Genomic DNA, 19,782 nt, shown 5'->3' with positions numbered 1-19,782 from the left:
ATGTTACAGAGACATCATACATGGAGAGTTAGCCCTCCATATTGTAAACAGTAAATGCGTGTGCAGGGTTCTTAGGACTTAGGGGGTCTCGCCTGGCCTCGGGTTGATGAGGGGTCCCCGGCAGCTGGTCCCGGCTATCTGACGCTGGGGGCGCTTTTGTGTGGTTAGATACTAACGGGTCTATGTAATGAGTGCATGCATCTATGGCGCGGGGGGGGGGGCTTTGCCTTATTTGCCGGACATTTGCCACCGTCGATATGGCTTTGATTTGATGACACGGAACTGCCGGGGGTGGGTCTGGCCCGTAATTTCTGCTAATCAGGATAACGCCATAGCTGGCACTAATAGGGGCTCTTTGTACATGACCCACGTGGCAGAGGTTTGGTAGCCTGGCTGCCCTCACCAGGCTGTGAAATGTGACTCACTGTCCTCACACGTATTCTGCGCTGAGGTGAATACGCACCCCCTCGCCCGAGGCACTTGTTTTCTGTAAAAAGACCCCCACACCAGTTCCCTAGAGCGCCCAGTTAATAATGCTTTTGAAAACTTAAATATCGTTGTCTGAATATAACACTCTACCTCTTAACTATTTGAATTCTAGTTGCTGTTCTCTGAATCTCAGAAAGAAAGAAAGAAAGAAAGAAAGAAAGAAAGAAAGAAAGAAAGAAAGAAAGAAAGAAAGAAAGAAAGAAAGAAAGGCAAAGAGAATCGCCTGTGGTCTAATCCTCTTTCCATTACTTGTGTCACAGCAGCTTTGCTGCCTGAGCTCTGCCAGTGATTCCGGCGCCAGGGGAGGCCTGGGGGGAGTCGGAGGGGGGGTGGGAGGGGGCGCTGCAATAGTCCATCACACAGCAGCCCCCCTGCAGCCCCCTCTTCCCCCATTCGCCCTTGGCTAGCAGCAGATGGGGAATCCCACGCAGACTGGGGGAGGGGGAGGAACCCCAAGGTGAGAAAAGGGCAGGGTGGTGACGGAAGGTCGGCCCATCCCAATAAAAGGTTCTTTATAAGGCAACCCCCCCCCCCCTCTATTTTCCAGGACTGGCTGTGAGGACACGGGATTCAGGTACCGGACCCAGCTTTTAGGTATTCGCGGGTGATCCGCGAGTCATGTCACACGCGCTCATGCACTCAAGCACAAACGCACCAAGGACACACGCCGGAGACGTGCGATGGCTCCGGTCTCCGGCTGCAACTGCCGGGCACCGCCTTTATTTTTCAACCGCGCATGCGCGAGCTCCATGAGCCTCGCGCATGCGCAACATGTGTACCCAGTACACAACACTCCTCCTCTTTCCCCAGAAACAAAACAGTTAAACACATGAACAAAACATTAACACCAAACTTGCTTGTCATCAGGAACAGGACATGTCCACGCCGTCCCGTCTAGGGAGCTGGGTCCATAATGAAGTCTCTGAACCTCAGTGGTAGCCTTCGCCCTGCCCTGCTCGGGTATCGTGGCGCCGTCTCCTCGGGTACTTCCGCCGGCTGCATGTCGGCTATTGGAGGGCCCTCTGCCTGTCCTGACCCACTCTCTAGTGCCGGAGCATGGTCCGCAGTCTCATAGGTTGTTGATAACTTGCCCTCCGACCTTCGGTTTCGTACTAAGACAGTGTCCCCCACTGCTATTTGTTTCTCGGGTAGCCGTGTCCGTGTCGTTTCTCTCTCATTCCTGGCCACTCTCTCCAATTGCACCTGCTCGTTGTTTATCACGCCTGGTTCCCGCCCTTCGGTCTCGGGTATGAGCCCTCGCGGTATTCTTCTAAAGAGTGCTTCCGCCGGGGCAACTCCCGTGGATCGGTGTGGGGTTGTCCGATACTCCCGGAGAAATTCAAACAGGTTCCTCCGGAGGTCTTCCCCTCCATTTTCGGAAATGCGAAAGATCTTATTTAAGGTGCGCATGAAGCGCTCTACCTCGCCGTTGGCCCTTGGCCACAACGGGGTGACTTTCCTGTGTTTTATCCCCTTGTCTTCACAGTATCGGGCAAACACTTGCCCCTGGAAGGGCGACCCATTGTCCGAACACAATTCCACGGGAAAGCCATGGGTGGCGAAGATCTTGTCCAACGCTGTGATGGTATGATCGCTGGCCGTGGATTCGACTAGTTCTACTTCAGGATAACGGGACCACTGGTCGGTTACAACCAGGAAGTACAGTCCTCGACCGGTGGAGCCGAAGTCAGCATGGACCGTCCCCCAGGGTAGTTCACTTCTTGCCATGGATTGCACTGGCGGCCCTCTGTCCGCTGGGCTGGTGGCCTGGCATGGGATGCACGCCCTCACAAACTCTTCAACTCTTTTCTCTAAGTCCGGGAACCAGACCTTCAGTCGGAGACGTGCCTTCATCCTGGTCATCCCCTGGTGCCCATTGTGAGCCAACTGAAGGACCTTCGCCGTGAGGGATCTGGGTATCACGATCCTGTGTCCTCTCAACAGCAGTCCGTCAGTCGTTACGGACAGATCATGACGTGCGCTCCACAAGGCCTGCAGGTCCTTCTGCACCTCTGCATTTCTCCTGGCATTGTTCAGGAGAAGGTCCTTCCATGCGCCTGATGTTACTGCTTCCTTCACCCTCAGAAATGCCTCGTCAGAGTTGGACTCGTTGGCAATTACATCCCTTGATAGTGCCATGGGCAGTGCCGATTCGACAACTAAATGAATGGAGTCCGCACAACTCGCAACTTCCGTGGTCTCCCCTGACCGCCCTGAACAGGGGTGGCGGGACAGGTAGTCAGCAGGGTTTTGGGTCCCTGGGCGGTATACCAGCTTCACTCCGTATTCCATGAGGGATAACATCCATCTCTCTATCCTCGGTGGTGGTTTGGATGACGCACCTGCCAGGATGGGCAGCAGTGGCTTGTGGTCCGTTACAACAACGACCGGCTTCCCCAGGATGTATATCCGGAAATGCTTGCAGCCCCATAATATTGCGAGAGCTTCACGTTCAATCTGGGAATACCTCCTCTCGGTGCTGGTTAGTGCCTTGCTGGCATACGCGATGGGCCTCATCGCTCCCTGTTGATCTGCCTGCAGAAGAACGGCTCCCAGCCCTACGGGACTGGCATCCACCACTATCTCCGATTCCCGGGTTGGGTTAAAGTATGCCATAGTGTCAAGTTCGGACAGGGCTTCTTTGATGGCTGTGAATGCCCTCTGCTCTTTTCCAGTCCATGCCCATGCCACGTCCTTCCTGGTGAGGGCTCGCAGCGGTTCAGAGATGGAGGCCAAGTCACGAATGAACCGTCCGCAATACGTCACCATGCCTAAAAAACTGCGAACTTCCGCCGGGGACGTGGGTGACGAAGCCTCCCTGATGTCCTTTACTTTCTTCGGATCGGGGGATATGCCCCCTGCGTGAAAAACGAATCCAAAGAACTCCAGACTGTCCCTCATGAACTCGCACTTCTCCTGGTGCAGCGTTAGCCCAAGGTCGTGTAGTCTGCGAAAGGTGTCCTCCAGGCGCTTGATGTGTTCCGCTTCCGACCTGGCGAATACAAGAATGTCATCCGACATGTTTATGACTCCTTTCAAGCCTGACAGAGCCCCTCTGATGGAATTTTGAAATACCTCCGCCGCGGAGGATATCCCGAAGCTGAGCCTCTTGTATTGATATAGTCCTTCATGGGTAGTGAAGGTCGTTATATATCTGGACTCCGGGTGGAGCTCCAGCTGGTGGTACCCGGCTCTTAAGTCCAACTTAGAGAAGACTCTAGCTCCTTGGAGCTCTCCCACGATGTCGTCCAGAGTTGGTGTGATGTGACGCTCCCTTTTTATGGCCAAATTGGGCAGTCGCATGTCAACACAAATGCGCACCGCCTCCGGTTGCTTGGGCTTTGGGGCGACAACAATCGGGGAAACCCAGGGCGTCGGCCCTTCGACCTTCTCGATAATGTCTCGTTCAATTAGGAGTTGAAGTTCCTTTTCCACCTGGGCCCTCAGGTGGAAAGGAATGCGGCGGTGTTTTAGCGCCGTCGGTCTGACCGACTTGTCGATGTGGAGCCGCACAGGATCAGCCTTTAGTTTCCCTATCCCTCTGAAGAGACCATTAAAACGTGCCAGTAGACCGTTCAGATCTGACAGGTATACAGCGAAAGTGAAGTGCACCAAGTTAAGCGCCTCCGAGGCTGCACAGCTCAGCAATGAATGCGGACTTACACTCGTGACGAAAAATCTCGCCTTGATGCTGCTCCCGCCGTGGGATACCGGGGCTATGAACACTCCTTGGATAGGTAGGGGGGCGTCCTCGCCAAATGCATATATTTGGGCTCTTGATTGAGAGAGTTTCGGCGGGCCCGCTAGGGCTTTATAGTGTCTGTCTGCGAGCACACACACCGATGCCCCCGTATCGATGAGAACTGGAGTGGGGACTTCTCCAATATTCACGGTGCATGTGGGTTTACGTCGAGTTCCGGGGCCACTTGCTATGCTGGAGATACAGAAAATTTCACCTTCTTCTTCCTCTTCTTCTTCTTCGGCGATGTTCATGTCCTGTACCTCTTGTTCCAGAGAAGAAATGCCCTTCACATTGCGGGCACCATACCTTGTGATCCTCTCTGGTCCCCTGTTGGCTGCCACGGGCATAGTGGCCCTACACATCCTGGCATAGTGTCCGGGGGCCCCACATCTGCCACATGTCCTCGACTTGGCTGGGCACTCACCCCTGTGAGGGAGATCATACCCACAGTCTGAGCAAGATGGAGAAGAGCTCGATTTCGTGGTCTTTTCCTCCGCCCTCGGTGTCCATCTGGCCTTTCCCGGCGTGAAGCGCCTGACAGCGAGTGCCTCTTCCTCCCCTTTGGGGACGCTGGCTGCGTCCATCTTTGATCCTCTGGCCTCCGCCAGTTCATGCGCCCTTCCCATGTCTAGGATCTGCCGGAGGGTTAGTCCCGGTTCTCTGAGGACTTGCCTCCTGAGTTTGCCAGAGCAGCATCCCTGCAGTAGTTGGTTTCTGACCATTTCCTCCTCATCGGCCCACCTGCAGGAGCTCGCTAGGCGTCTCAGACGGGCACAGAACTGGTCTAGCGATTCTTCGCTGCGTTGTCTTTCAGCCCCCATGACAAATCTGTCAAAATCGACATTCGCTAGTGGTAGGAAGTGATCCCTTAACGCTTGCTTAACTGCGTCATATGTTGCCACTGGAATTTCAAGGGAGTCGTATATCTTCTGGACCTCCGTGCCTGCCGAGTACATCATGATGGCAATCTTTGCCTCATCCTCTGTTTCCCCTGAGGCCCTGAACATCATTTCCAGTCTTTTAACCCACGTGAGCCATTTGGGGCCGAGTTTTGATGGTGGGCCTGTGGTGTCAAACTCGGGCATGGGCGCTAGGGTGGTGCGTACTCTGCGTGATCCTGGGGCGGCGGCACCCTCTTCTCCTGATTCATCACCCATCCTCCTGAGTACTCACAGTTAAGTCTTGACAAAAAAAAAATGGGTAATCCGACTCCCGGCTATGACAAAGATCTTCTCTGTCCACCTTTGTCTCTTCTTTTCTCACAGCCCTGCTCCAGCTGGGCTGTGAAGTGTCCAAAAATTTTTTTTTTCTTGGTTGCTGGTGACTCACAGATGGCGCACGAGCACCCAGAACGGGCCGCAACCACTGGATGACTTCACTCGAGCGCTCAAAATGGCCGCCGGCTATTTCAAGCGGTCCGCGACTGCTTCGCGCTTCGTTCCTGCGATGTTGTTGGAACGAGGTCGTGGTTCGTATCCCGCCTCGTCGCCAGTTTTAGGTATTCGCGGGTGATCCGCGAGTCATGTCACACGCGCTCATGCACTCAAGCACAAACGCACCAAGGACACACGCCGGAGACGTGCGATGGCTCCGGTCTCCGGCTGCAACTGCCGGGCACCGCCTTTATTTTTCAACCGCGCATGCGCGAGCTCCATGAGCCTCGCGCATGCGCAACATGTGTACCCAGTACACAACACCAGCGCGCGTGAGGCCTAGAAGCAGCAAGGTGGGGTGAGGTGAGGTGAGGTGAGGTGAGGTGGCTCTGCGGGGAAGATGGTGATGGGGATGGGCGGTTGCATGAGTGCAGGCAGAGAGTTTTGGCAATTTGGGGGCATGCGGGCCAGAGGCCGCTTGTGTGGATAAGGGGTCCGAGGGAGGGAACACGTGGGTCCGTGGGAATATGGGCCTAGGCGCCATGTGTGAGGCCGTTTGAATGCCAGCAATCACTTGTGGGGTGGAAGGGTGAGGGGAGTGTCTGCGGGAGTTGGGGTAGTGGGGCACGGATCAGACTTTGCGCCGTGTGGGCAGGTGATGGGTGGGTGCCGCTCAGGGGGGCTTGCGGCCGGTAGGCGAGGGATGGTCGTCCCTTAGACTGAGTAAGGGGCAGTGCCACAGCCGTGTGTGGCCATGCATTCGGGTGACCATGGCAGAGTGCCAGGGTCTGTGCCATGCGCGTGGCGGCCTCCCATTGGTTGGCGGGGGCTACCGTGTGTTACTTGTCACAGTTGAGGGTCTGCAGGGCTCGCGTGTTTGGTTCTGCTATGTCCAGGTGTTGTACTGTACATTAATGATCCCCGCAACTCTTGAGTTCAAACGCTCCTTTCTGCCACACAAATAAATGCATAGGCCATGCAACCACGCACAAACACACCGAGATGTCTCCCATCCTCCACCCAACGGAAGCAACAGAGCCGTGCATCTGTTAAACGTACCGAGAAGAATCATTTGGTGACTTCATACCGTGTGTATATCGCCTAGATGCCGCACGTTTCTAAGCGCTGTACATGTTTTACTTGCCATCATTGCACACCTGTGGTACTGAACGAATCATTCTGGGGCATGGGGCGAAGGGCTGAGCCCCCCTGGCCGTGTCCTGCTTCCATGGCAAAAGCATTGCAATTGAATTATCTACCCAGTAAATAGTTGGACGCCCCAACCATGCCCCCCGGCCCCTCTCCATTATCAACTGCAACTATTGGAGAAGTTGCCCAGCTTTCCAATAAAGCCACGCTCCCACCTACTATTTAGTGATTGGTTCTGTGGCCTTGTTGGTAAGCATATACCTATAGTTGCAATGTAAAGGCCGTATCCTAGCTCAGTCTGTTGAGTGCATGCTGCAGACGGCGCTTCATCTTTGTGTGGTTAAAGATGAACACTAGGGTGTGTCCTAACTCTTGTCATATGGTGCAGTGAGGACCCAGGCTGAGTCCGGGTTCAGTTCGCATGGCGTGTGTTCCACTAGAGGCCGGGGTACCGCTGTGGAGGGGGTTTGGGGGGGTCGCATCACTCGCAGAGATGCTCATTTCAGATTGAGGGCAACATGGGATGGGTTGGCATAGCGATGGTCCGCTGAAAGGGATTGTGGGTGGGGGGGTCTTGATCAGTATTTGCGGCCGCTACTGTGGCAGCAGTGCTTAAGGGGTTCCTGTGCTTAGCCTCTGGCCCCAGTTGGGGAGAGGGTTTCCTCGTGCGTGGCTTATTGATGGGTTCAAACGCGGTGCGGGGAGCTCCCATGTTTGGTGGCGCGGGTGGGTGCGTTGGGTGTTGTGTAAGGGGATGGCAATGGGCAGAGTACTGCAGGCGCGTGCCCGCTGAGACAACGTGGCCTTTGGGTGTTGTGCAGGTGGCCTCCACCGTGGGAGGCTTACAGGTGTTGCCCTGGGGAGACTGCCCCTCCCCCCATCCTCCCAGGACAGATGTTGCTGCAGACCAGTGGCCCCTCGTTGTGCGCGTTCCAGCACCATGCTTGCCCTTCCCCCTTGGGACCACAGATACCAGAATGCAATGGGGATTTATAGCGAATGTCGGGAAGGGAACCTTATGCTCGGGGCAATGTTCATAGAAGTGCTTGCACCAGGTTGCTCTTGTTGCTGGATGGGGGAGGGGAGGTTGTGGGTGCTGTGGGTGGCCCGTGCGGGGCAGAGCAGGGTCTGGTCGCGGGAAGAAGGGGTAGGGTCACCGGGTAGGTGCCGCTCTTGTGCGAGCCGAATGGTGCTTTGGGATCCATTGGGGGAAGCGCGCTGGTTGCCTTTTGACTGGGATTGCATGGAAGGGCCGGTGCATTCTGGGTGTTGAAGTCTTGCTTCGCGTCAGTGCACGCAGTTTTCGGTCGTCGTGTATTGCAGACGCTCCTGTTCTCCCCCACTTCTTATACAATGGTTACGTTAGGGTGTGTCCAGCGACTCCTTTACTTAGCCCCCCCCTCCTCGAAACGTCACTGTCCCGCATCAACGGTGGGCGGGGGAGGAGACGTTAAAAGTCCTGCCACTTCCTCCCCCAAATAGCAGTGTGTGCATGTCCATACAGTTTCATTCACGCCCCCAAACCGCCCCCCGCCCGCCCCTCTAAGCTGAGTCATGGCGGATTAGCAGCGCTCTAGTCCAGTATTAGTGCCCTGGCCTCGCCGTATCTTGCACTCGATAGGTGTTTGTTGAAGAATGAACGCATCTGCTTCTTGGAGCTACATGGGGGTCGGGAAATGACATGAAGTAGTTGCGTTTAGTTTCAGGCAAATCGGGACACATTGCACCATTAATTCAATGACTTACCTTTGCTGTAATTCTTTGTCCACCTCCCCCTGGGGTGCTGCCCCATGGGCGCTTTGAAACAGTTGTGCTTATTGTATAACCGCTAACAAGTGACCGATAAATAGAATATCAATTTTGAATCCAGACGGGAAGCTCTTGCCTTCTAGTTCTGTTACTTCTCAGGTCTTCTGTATGTTTTTATCGAAATCCTTGAGTTCCAGAGCCCCCCCCCCTCCTATTCTGATTATCGCTCTAAAGCGATTCTCCACATCCACATCTCTCCACCTGCCGTGTCTTGAAGTAACTGTTACTATTCAACAGAATTAAGAAAGCTGTGAGCAGTCTCACATTAGGCCAGTCTCACATTAGGCCAGTCTCACATTAGGCCAGTCTCACATTAGGTCAGTCTCACATTAGGCCAGTCTCGGGGTCTTGACTGCCTCCCTGCTGAGTTATTCCTTTTTCTGATCTGATATCCCCTTACTTGCTGGAGTCATACTCTCATTGTGGACACTTTGTTAAAGATGAGATGTAGGACCCTGCTCTAAAGCTTTGCTTATTCCTTTTCCCAATCAATTCAGAGTCCGACCTTCTCTCTAATCGTGGAGACACTTGTGTCTTCCCCTGTTCATGAATAGTCAGGGTTTCCATCATCAGCCTCCTGGACTTTCTGCTGCAAGCTCTGCCATGGCATGCTACAGGCTCCCTGTTTTATTGCTTTAGTTATAATCTTTTACTCGTCTCCCTCTGCCCATATGTCTGGGACACGTTGCTATGGTGATGTCAGGGACACCACGTCACTATGGTGAATGTGGTGTTGTGCACCAGGAACGTGGACATCATGTCTGCCACTGTTCTCCCGCACACTAGACGCAATTGTATCTGCAGTGCCTGGCTGCAGGCTGATGCAGGGCACCAGGATCTTTTACTCTGCTTTACCCGCTATGGAATTTGCTGGCTCTCTCTCTCTCTGCTCTGCCGCAGATGCTGCCCGGGTCATCCTGCCGTGTATATCTGCTGTTTCCTTCTCTTTGTTCAGTTTTCTTCCCTTACTTTCCACTTTCTCCCTTTCTGGAATGTGCCCTGCCTTCGCCCTCACTTCCACGTGCAAGATCCCCCGCACACATTTATTTATTTCCTGTGGGCATCGCGGCACTGTTACAGGAATATGTCTCTTAGTTGCATATTTATAATGTGCTTAATACCCGGGTATCAAACCTGTGGTGCTTCGTGTCTTCTTGTTTCAAAGGCGAGCAGGTTGCCACTGAGCTATCCTCCCGGTACATTTGCCCATTACACATGCAATATGTGTGCAGGTCACTGCAGAGACTCTTTGTGTGAAACTCATCTCCCCCACAGCCACTAGGCGGGCATGTGTGCGTACGCGTGCGTGTGTGTGTACTGTTAGCGAGCTTGTCAGTGAGAATGCTGCAACTCACTCTCAAGGTTAGTAGTTCAATTCCCAGTTTTCTCCTCCAAATCCCATAGGATCGCATGAAATCAAAGTGACACCTGCAGGTGTGCTCTGGGTACTCATGCCTTGGCATTGCCACGAGAATGGATTGAGTGCACACATAGGCAAACAACGATTGCAAGCTATGTGTCTACCCTTGCATACCACACTCCACCTGTGTGTGTGTATATACCAAATGTTTCGGCCTATTGGCGTTCCACCTAGGACCCAAAACTCAAAATGTGCTATTTCTATTGCAAGGGTGGAGAAGTATGAGTCTGACACAGTGGTGGCATGCTTGTTGGCAAAGGCTTTATTATAAAATTAAATAAAAGGAAAAACCTATCTTGCCCTATTTCTATGAGTGGTTGCCCTACCTCCACAAAAACCCTAAAGACTCTGTTAGGAAGTCCGTAAAAGTATAATGCCCACCGTCCTGCGTCTAAACCTATTTCCATCCCTTACACTAAACTAACTGAGAAAAAAGTGGGCCTCTTCTTGATGCAGAATGAGGCTTCTCTCGCTCTCTGGTCACAGCCCTATAAAGATCAGTGACCCAGTTCCCAATTATGAAAGGGGGGGTCTCCTCCCCCTTGTTTCTTCCTCAAACTGTAGAGCCAAGGCTGGTACACTATCCTGTCGGACTTGACTGTAGAATTCAGAACTCTAGCAAATATCTCGTCCTTTTGAAATGGGTTCTCAACCCTTGTTTTCAGCCTCTTCTACTCTTCCACATGGGTCCCAGATCCCTCTGGGCTGTCACTGGTTCCCCCTCAACTTGTTCTCTCTCTCGGGTTCTCCTCGACTCTTTCACATTGGTCTCCGATCCCTCGGCGCTGTCTAGTGTTCTCTCAGACTCTTTCACATGGGTCTCAGATCCCTCAGGGCTGTCTCAGGATCTCCTCGACTTGTTCTGTCATTCCTTTCTCTCCTGTGTGGGTCCCAGACCTCTTTTTATCCCCTCGGGCTCTCCCTGACATGCTTTTGGCCACATACGCTTGAAAGTGTCTCTTCCTCTTGTATGGGTCCATAACTCTTGTGCCCTGCCTTTGCGGGCCTTGTCCACTTTCATATGGGTCCCAGACCCTGGTGTGTTGCTCTGTCAAACAGAACAGACTTGGTGTACTCTCCAGCCAGGTACTGTTCCACGTAGGATATGTTATACAGTTAGATCCAGCTTTTCTTTTCCCTTATATTGCTTTTGTGTCTCTTAACCAGCTTTGCTTCTGAGATTCACTTGGGTCCCAGATCCCTGTTTGCTGGTCTTCCAGGACACTTGGTTTACTCTCCTGAAAAGTGTTTACTGATGCTGTATGTCTCTTTGTATCTCTTGGGTTCCTTGACCCCTGCATTATCAACTTCCACTCGTATTGGGTTCTCGACCCTCCTTAGGTTCCCCTGGTTCGGTTCCCTGCCCCCCTCATGGACCACGGCAGCACCTGTACCTTGTTTTCGGTTTCCTGCTGTGTGGCATGTTCCTCAAGCTCCTCCGAATCTCTGTGCATCCTTCCAATCCCCCGTCTCTCCTTGCACTGTCTGCGGCATTCCTGCTTCTCCTTTATTTAGTCGGGCTGCACGGCTTCGCTCCACGAGGCATCTCAAGCCTTCCACTCTCTTGGGTTCTCTTCTGCTTCTCGTGGTCAGCTGGGTTTTTGGCAGCTCCTTCAGACGGCAGCTTCATTCCACTGTCTTCCCGGTCTACAGCTTCTTCCTGTGTTTCTCCATCTACTGCATTCAGACTTCACTCTCGGTCTCTACGGGGCAAGCTCATTGTTTCTAGGCATTAGACACAAGTGTAGGTAGATGGGGACAGTGGAAGTATGCATGAATTGTGTGTTTTGATTGAGGGGCATACACATAAGGTGGTGTGGGAGGAGGCGTGATATTGATGTGCTGTTGTGGGGGTGAAGGGATGCTGAGCGAGCTTCCCATATATGTTGTGAATACACCCTACTGTGTATTCTTCTGTCTTCTTTCCCATCCCCACCTCCTGCATTATTGTTCCATGAGGATCGTACAGGGGTGGAAGAGGGATGCTACTGAAGGGGGTGCCTGACACAAAATAACATTGCAGATGAACAACCATCAACCAGCCTCAGATCTTCACCAGCACTAAGAGTTCGAAGATGGGGACCTCCTAACTGCCAGCCCTTGTCGCATCACCTGGAAGCGGCATAAATCGTGGAGCTTGAAATCCTTGCAGCTTATTATGAAAATAGCACTTGTGGTAGGATTTTCATTTTAGATCACAAATAGCGTTGCTATGAAAGAGTGCTTTTAATTCTTAAATGCTCATCTAAATTCACCAACAACCGTGTGGGATTGAGCTGCGTATTATACTGCCTACCATCATTCTGAGGCAGTCTGCATTGTGGCTATGTGTGCAACTTTCACATGGCTCCTTGTTTTCCTGGCACTACGCAGCATTTTGAAGATGGCCGCCTTCTTCTCATTTTGAGAAGGCCCCCGGACGTCATCCTCACTCACCTCCCTCTTCTTGACAGGCTCGTTCTTCCTTAATTTGGCCTATCCGGGACCGGCAGGCTTTAGCTGGCCCCCTTTTCAAAGGCCCACAGCTACGGCCCTGTCTTCTCCTGTCTGGTCCTGGCTGAGCTTTGTGGCCTCCCTCTTTCCCAACCCCTCATGATGCACCTGGAGGTGGGGTTCCCTATACTGGCACTCCTGGGCTATGTGACCCTCCCCCCCACCCGTTCAGCAATGACGTAAGTGAGGACCTGTTTCTATGCTGCCTGCACCATCTTCTGAACATTGAGTCTCTCCCAAAAACCTTATTAACTATCCTCTGAAAACATTTTCCTCTTACTGTTGTATCTTGGACTTCACCCTACTGCCACACCCCAGTACTAACCTGCTTATATACCTGTTGACCCACAAAAAAATCATATTTTGGCTGTGTGCACATATTGATGTCCTGCTGCTGTTTTAAAATGTGTAATGTAGCAGTGTGCATAACCTGCTTCATGAGTATGTCCAGTCTGCTTGTTCCTCCACCCCCCTCAGTTCCCATTGACACTCTGTTCTGTTACTCCCTTCCGCCCTCCTCAGTCTTGTGCCCTGTCTCTCCCCACCTCTACCTACAGCTCTCCCCGCACCTCTGTAACCTCAGCCTGGTTAAGTGCACCTTACTCTTTGCAGTTCACTATGGTGCTCTCTATCTCGCCTATCTTCTCTAACTGCTTCTCTATCTCTTATCCTCCTCCCCTGACCAGGTCCGCCAGGAAGAAACTCAAGAAGGACATACTGGGCTCTAACCCATTCCTTCGATTGCAGGCACCCATGTCTCTGCCTCTGCCAGAGAGACTCTCACCGACATACACTTTATTGTTCCCTCACCCGACCTATGGACTCTCCATATGAACGCTCTTGTCTTCCTCACCCATCAATTGCCCTCTCCACCTCCAGGGTCATCATTAATGTCTACCGCAATGGTACCGTCATTGTACGGTGTCCTCAGCCCAACCTTCTACTCTTTGATAGGCTCCTCCCCTGCCTTTTCACCCTCCCTCTGCCTTCTGCACCAGTTCCTCCCGCAGCCCTGACCCCCTTGCCAGCTGTGCCCACCATGGCCCCCTTGCCGCCTTATAACCACCTTTCAACCTACGCCGCGGTATCCTTGCTGCCACCCCACACATTGACAACCCCATCAGCCTCCTCCTCCTTGGTGAACCTGCCACCCACTAACACAGTATCTGGGGCTCCCTTGCCCCCTGCGGCCCCTACTGCACTGGCTCCCTTCTCAATCACTATGGTCCTGGCTCCCTTGCCGGCATTGACTACTCTGCCCCCTTCTACCTCTGTCCCTCAGACACTCTTGTCACTTATGCGGGTGAGGGGACCACTGTAACCTGCTCCCATCCGTAAGCCTTTCACCGATGGCAATCTGCTCCACATTGCCACACTTAACACTTGCTCAGCTGTCAAACACTCCTCTGACATCTGCAACCTCCTTGACCTCCTGGATCCTGATGTTCTTGCCCTCACTGAAACCTGGTCCAAGGAGTTTTGACACACTTCTCCCAGAAGGTTACAAGATACTCTCTCTGCCTAGACTAAACACACCAGGTGGGGGAGTAGCACTGATCTTTTGGGAATGGATCCCTGTGTCTGTCATTCCCATGCAGACCTACACATCCTTTGAGTGCCTGGTCTGCAGGCTCTCCCTCTCTCCTAACTCCTCACTCCTGCTGGCTACCTTCTATAACCCACCTGGTCAGCCCTCCCTCTTCCTCTCAGAATGGTCTGACCTGACCTCCTCCCTCCTTTCTTCCTCTTCTCGACTCCTCCTACTGGGTGATCTGAACATCCATCCCAACTCACCTGATTCTTCAGGACCTTTCTGCAACCTTTGCGACTCTCTCTCTCTCTTTCCATCTTACCCTCACTGCCAAAGCACAGCACTGGCCACACCTTGGATGCTCTCATCTCAACTGAAATTCCTCTATCTATCCCTCTCACTACTTCACTCTCCTGTACTGATCACGCTCTCCTCTCTTCTCACTTGAAGCTCTCCTCACCTCTCGCATCGGTAAGCCCAGCACTATGTCTCCTGCCTTCAAGGTCATCTGACCCATGAAAAGAGTGTCAGTAGCTGCCTTTGCCTCCACCTACTCTGCACATTCCACTCCTGTGGCTGACTTCCACCCTGACACACCCCTCTCTCACTTTAACCCCTCAGTTTCCAAAACTCTTAATATTCTTGTCCCTGTCATGAGGGTATGACTGAACCCTACCAAAAGTGCGACGTTTGGTATGACTCCGAACTGGCTGCCCTTAAACGCAAGTGCAGGGCAGCCGAATAGAAATGGGATTCCCGGGGGCATCCTCTGACATACTGGCCTGCCGCCCCATCCAAAGGCTTCCATGAAAAGATTCTTTATTCAAGCCCGCATCTCTGTGGCATCCAATAAAATGGATGAACCTTTCAAAGTCTGTAAGGAATCAGCCAACCCTGCTGCAGTCTCCTCCACCATTTCACCCACCTAGGCCCTTTGCTCGGCCCTGGCTGCACACTTCAACTCAAAAACACAGGATATCCTATCCTCACTCTCTTCCTCACCACCTCATGCAGTAACATCTCTTGTACCACCCTTGGCCATCTCAACCCCCCCCCTTCTCTCTTCTCTCACTCTTATCACACCTGAGGAGGTCACTAGACAAGTCTTGTCTACGAAAGCCTCTTCCAAGCAGGTGGGACTCCTGTTCCTCCAAAACCACCAAGGACAACATTGACTCTCTCGCCCCAGCCTTAGCCGACCTCTGCAACCCCTCCTTCCCCAATGGAGTTTTCCCCACTGCTCTTAAGCACTCCCTTGTGCACCCTCTCCTCAAAAAGCCTTCTGCTGACCCTTCCATTCCGGCCAACTATAGCCCGATCTCTATCACTCCTTTTCTGGGCAAACTCCTAGAGAAGTTGGCTATTTCCCAGTTTACCCTCCACACGGAATCTGTTGGCTGTCTTCTATGACCACCAGTTTGGCTTTAGAGCATCCAGAGGCACAGGAACTGCTCTTCTGAACACACGTGAAGAGCTGATCTCAAATCTTGATTTTAACTGTCCCTCTGTCCTCATTCTACTTGACCTCTCCCTTGCCTTCGATACGGTGAACCACAACACCCTCATCGCACGCCTCTGTGATATCCTGGGCATCACTGATCAGGCCCTGGCGTGGCAATTCTCCTTTCTCTCAGACAGCCCATCCCAAGTGGAACTAGGGCCTTTTATCTCTTCCCTATCACTCTCTCTACTTGCAGTGTTCCCCAGGGACCTAACCTACCCCCCCTTGTTTTTCAATGGCAACAATGCAGCTCCCTGGCCTATATGATAGACACCTTCACATCCAACTTTTAGCGTTACGTGGGTGACACGCAGCTCTCTTTCAGGCTACCGTTGGCCTCTTCCTCACTCATACCTGACTGTAAGACAGATTGTCCTCATCGGGACCCCTGCTCCTGCCTCCCTTGGCCCTGCGCTTCCACCTACCAACGAGGCAAAAAACCTGGGGGTCATCTTCGACTCCACTCTCTCCTTCTCGTCTCACATCGCTACCAGCTGCACCTTCTCAGAGGTATTCTACCTTTTCTCACCTTCCCCCAGAAGCTCACCATCTCTAGAGCCCTGGTCCTCTCTAGGCTTGACTATTGCTACAGCCTCTTTCACAACCTGCCCTCTTCTACTCTCCGTCCTCTTCAACTCATCCGGAAACAGAACTGCAAGACTTACCCTTGGCCTCAAGCCCAGGGACCTCATCTCGCCGGTGCTAAAATCCCTTCACTGGCTCCCCATGGCTGCAAGGATTAAGTTCAAGACCCTTTGCATTGTCCACAAGGCTTTCTGGGGCCCGGGCCACTCTATATGCAACCTTCTCTTCCTAAATACTCGCCTTCCCGAGCCCTCTGCTCATCTTCCTCCAACTGCGGGTGAGCCATTTCTCCAAGCAGAGACTTGGGGGTGAGAACTTTATCCTCTGCAGGTGCCTCCTCTGGAACAGCCCCCCTACCTATCTCCGTCTTGAGCCAGATCACCTTAAGTTCTGGAAACTCCTCAAGACTTTCCTCTTCTCCTCCTCCTCCTCTCTCCCCCTCCCCTGATAACCTCCTCTTTCTGCTCTCTCGCTCTCTCTCCTCTACTTCTGCTCAGTTTCGCTGCCTGGTGCACCTTCAGAGTGTCGCAAGTCCCAAGCTTTCCTCGCCAGTCTCCTGCACTTGCCCCCGGGCCTTGCACTTGCCACAGCACTACTGCACTTTGGTTACGACCCATGAGAGTGGTATCTCTCTGCACTTAACCCATGTTCTGAAGGGACTGGGCGCACTTGACCCTATTGCCCCGCCTAAGCTCTTCTTTTTCTGTTCACCTGCATGAACTGAATGTACCATGCCTAGTAAGATCATTTGTCTTGTCATCCCTATGTCTCCCCCTCCCATGCATAGTTGCGCTTTGAAACACTGCGTGTAAGTGTATAATAAATAATCAATCAATCAATCAATCAATCAATCAATCAAAAGGGTGTATTTCACCTCAGGGTTCTGCTGGCACCATCGATAAGTTGAGCTTTGCTCTCAGTCTTTGAGATTTTCCTTTGCACCCCACACTGGGATATATCCCAGCTGATGACAGTTATCCATCTACAGTTCCTTGTGACTCTACCTTTCTAGCCTGGGAGTCCTTCGCGATGTCTCTCTTGCGGTAAAACATGTTTTGTGCGCTCAAGTTGGTTAGTAGTACCGCTGTTACCCTAGTAGTAACTGGAAATATTAACAGTACTTTAAAATCATTTCTCTTCTATGTGCTGCTCCTCAGAGCTGAGCTGCAGCTTCATTAATACAATATTTTTTTGTGATATATTACAAGTGTCTATAAATGCAATATACAGTGTAAGTGTCCTGGCTGTGTCAACCAATTACCTGTGGCTCTAGTCTACAAAATGTGTAAGTACATTAACTGTGCCCTTATTCTGCTAAATTAAGTTAAAGAATGTTTTTTTGATGAATTAATGATCATTGTTGCAGAGCATATTTCCAATCGCTGTCTAATGTCCTTTCTCTTCTGCTTTAGCTCCAGTTGATTGGTCATAAAGATGGCTCTGGAAACAACACTGTTGGTGTTCCTCCTGCTGGGGGCGTTCTCCGGCACTTTCTCCCAAACATACTGCAAACCCCCTGCTGGAGAGAGTCGCCCTCAGACTTTCCAGCGACAGCATTACGACAATCCGAAGACAAACCACGGAAACAATTACTGCGGTGCAATGATGCACAAAAGGTGTATGACAAACCAAGACCCCCCGAAGACAAAGTGCAAAGAGACCAATACGTTTGTCCACGCCCCCAAGAAAACCATCCAATCAGTGTGCAGCAATGGCGGCACACCTTACAAAAATAGCGCTAACCTGAGAGTGAGTAATGCGCCTTTCAGTGTCACGACCTGCAAGATCAAAGGCAATTCTGGGACCCACCCATGCGAGTACAAAGCGAACTCTGACACCAGGAAAATCGTCATTGGGTGTGAAAATGGATTGCCTACGCACTATGATGAAGGCATAATTGTGCCAAAATAAAGCAGATGATTGACACCTGTTCCTGTTACTCTCTCTTTTCTCAACAAAACCATGTTATTTTGGGGAAAAAGCAGAGCCATCCATAATATGTATTTTATGCTGCAGCCGGTTGGCTTTCATTGCACTAAAAAGATCAGCATTTGGATGAGGCCAGGTAAACGCTTGCACTATTCTGCAGTATGTTTGGACTTGTCTTGTTGATGCAATAAATTCTCATCCTACAAAACACACCTCTCAACAAAGTTCACTATTTTGTGTAGTGGCCGCCGGGGCAGGTCCTCCACAATGGGCGATTTATCCCGCGAACATCGGCTATTATGCGCCAGCCAAAACCCACTAGTAAAAACGCTGATTGCTCCTGCAGCTGCATCTGAGTGTAAACTCCTGGGCTGGCTTAACTGCGAAACAGTTTCAGTTCCCGGGTGAGTATCCCCAATGGGTCCTGTAAGGCTGGGGGGCATTTTGCTGCAACCACCCGAGCAAGCCCGGTTGGGCTGGTTTTAACTGTCAAAGTGAAATATGGTTTTCCTTTGACAGTTTCAGTTCCCTGTGTGCATGCAAGGTGTGGTGGAGGGGGCATTTTGCTTTCCCAACCTTGCACACCTGATTGAGGAAGCAGGCGAGGGAACTGTAGGCCTAAATGTGCATAGGGAGTTCTACTGCACCTCCCCCACACATTTAGGTCTCACTGGGTGGCCTTAAGAAGTCGCTCTGGCACCACTGCACTATTCCCTCCCGAATCAGGAAGCTCTCTGCTTCTTGGTTCCTGATACATGCAGGACTGGAGCTGTATGGCCCTCGTGGCAGGCAGAATCCAGACCGGGGCTACAGATAAGAAAAGAAATGTAATTAAGTATACATGTTTGGATATATGTATACATGCATGTGCACAAGCACAAGTTTATATCTGTATGTGTGTGTGAGTGAATGAGATAGTGCCAACATCCTAAAGGAACAAGCTAATAATCACAGTACTATCTGAGAGGGCACAAGCTAATACTCACAATACTATCCGAAAGGGACACTCTAATAATCACAAGACTATCCGAGAGGGCACAAGCTAATAATCACAGTACTATCCGAGAGGGAACAAGCTAATAATCACAGTACTATCCGAGAGGGCACAAGCTAATAATCACAGTACTATCTGAGAGGGCACAAGGTAATAATCACAGTCTTATCCTAGAGGGCATAAGCTAATAATCACAGTACTATCCTAAAGGAACAAGCTAATAATCACAGTGCTATCCTAAAGGAACAAGCTAATAATCACAGTCTTATCCTAGAGGGCACATGCAGGACTGGAGCTGTATGGCCCTCGTGGCAGGCAGAATCCAGACCGGGGCTACAGATAAGAAAAGAAATGTAATTAAGTATACATGTTTGGATGTATGTATACATGCATGTGCACAAGCACGAGTTTATATCTGTATGTGTGTGTGAGTGAATGAGATAGTGCCAACATGGTAAGTGTTATTACATAGCTAGGCTTGCCAACATTGGTGGTACCTGTATGGCCATAGGTTCACACTGTGGCATGAATAATTGTTTACTTGGATTCAAAGATCAAGCAAACATAAGTGTCTTACATCAGTACATGTTTTACTACAAAGGGACATTGTTTAAATCACAAATGTATTCTAAATGTCATCAATTTTACTTGATGTGGTTACTAGTATATACATTTCATATTACTAGTGTCTGCTTTCACACAGCCACACTTTTACAATAAAAAGGTATATTTCAAAACACACATTCTGTAATCAACCACATGAATTC

The 19,782-nt window shown here is 51.4% G+C and overlaps 1 long non-coding RNA gene across 1 annotated transcript; it reads left to right on the top strand.

Moving 5' to 3' along the window:
* Nucleotides 1–314: 314 nt before the first annotated feature.
* Nucleotides 315–18,021, top strand: LOC138563339 (uncharacterized). Its single transcript, XR_011299354.1, has 2 exons — nt 315–451; nt 17,505–18,021. It is a non-coding gene; the product is annotated as an uncharacterized lncRNA (long non-coding RNA).
* The last annotated feature ends 1,761 nt before the right edge of the window (nt 18,022–19,782 follow it).

The sequence above is a fragment of the Ambystoma mexicanum genome, unplaced genomic scaffold, assembly GCF_040938575.1.
Source record: "Ambystoma mexicanum isolate Mex_15411 unplaced genomic scaffold, UKY_AmexF1_1 Mex_scaf90, whole genome shotgun sequence".
Lineage (NCBI taxonomy): Eukaryota > Metazoa > Chordata > Amphibia > Caudata > Ambystomatidae > Ambystoma > Ambystoma mexicanum.
This window is presented reverse-complemented; position numbering and strand designations above follow the sequence as displayed.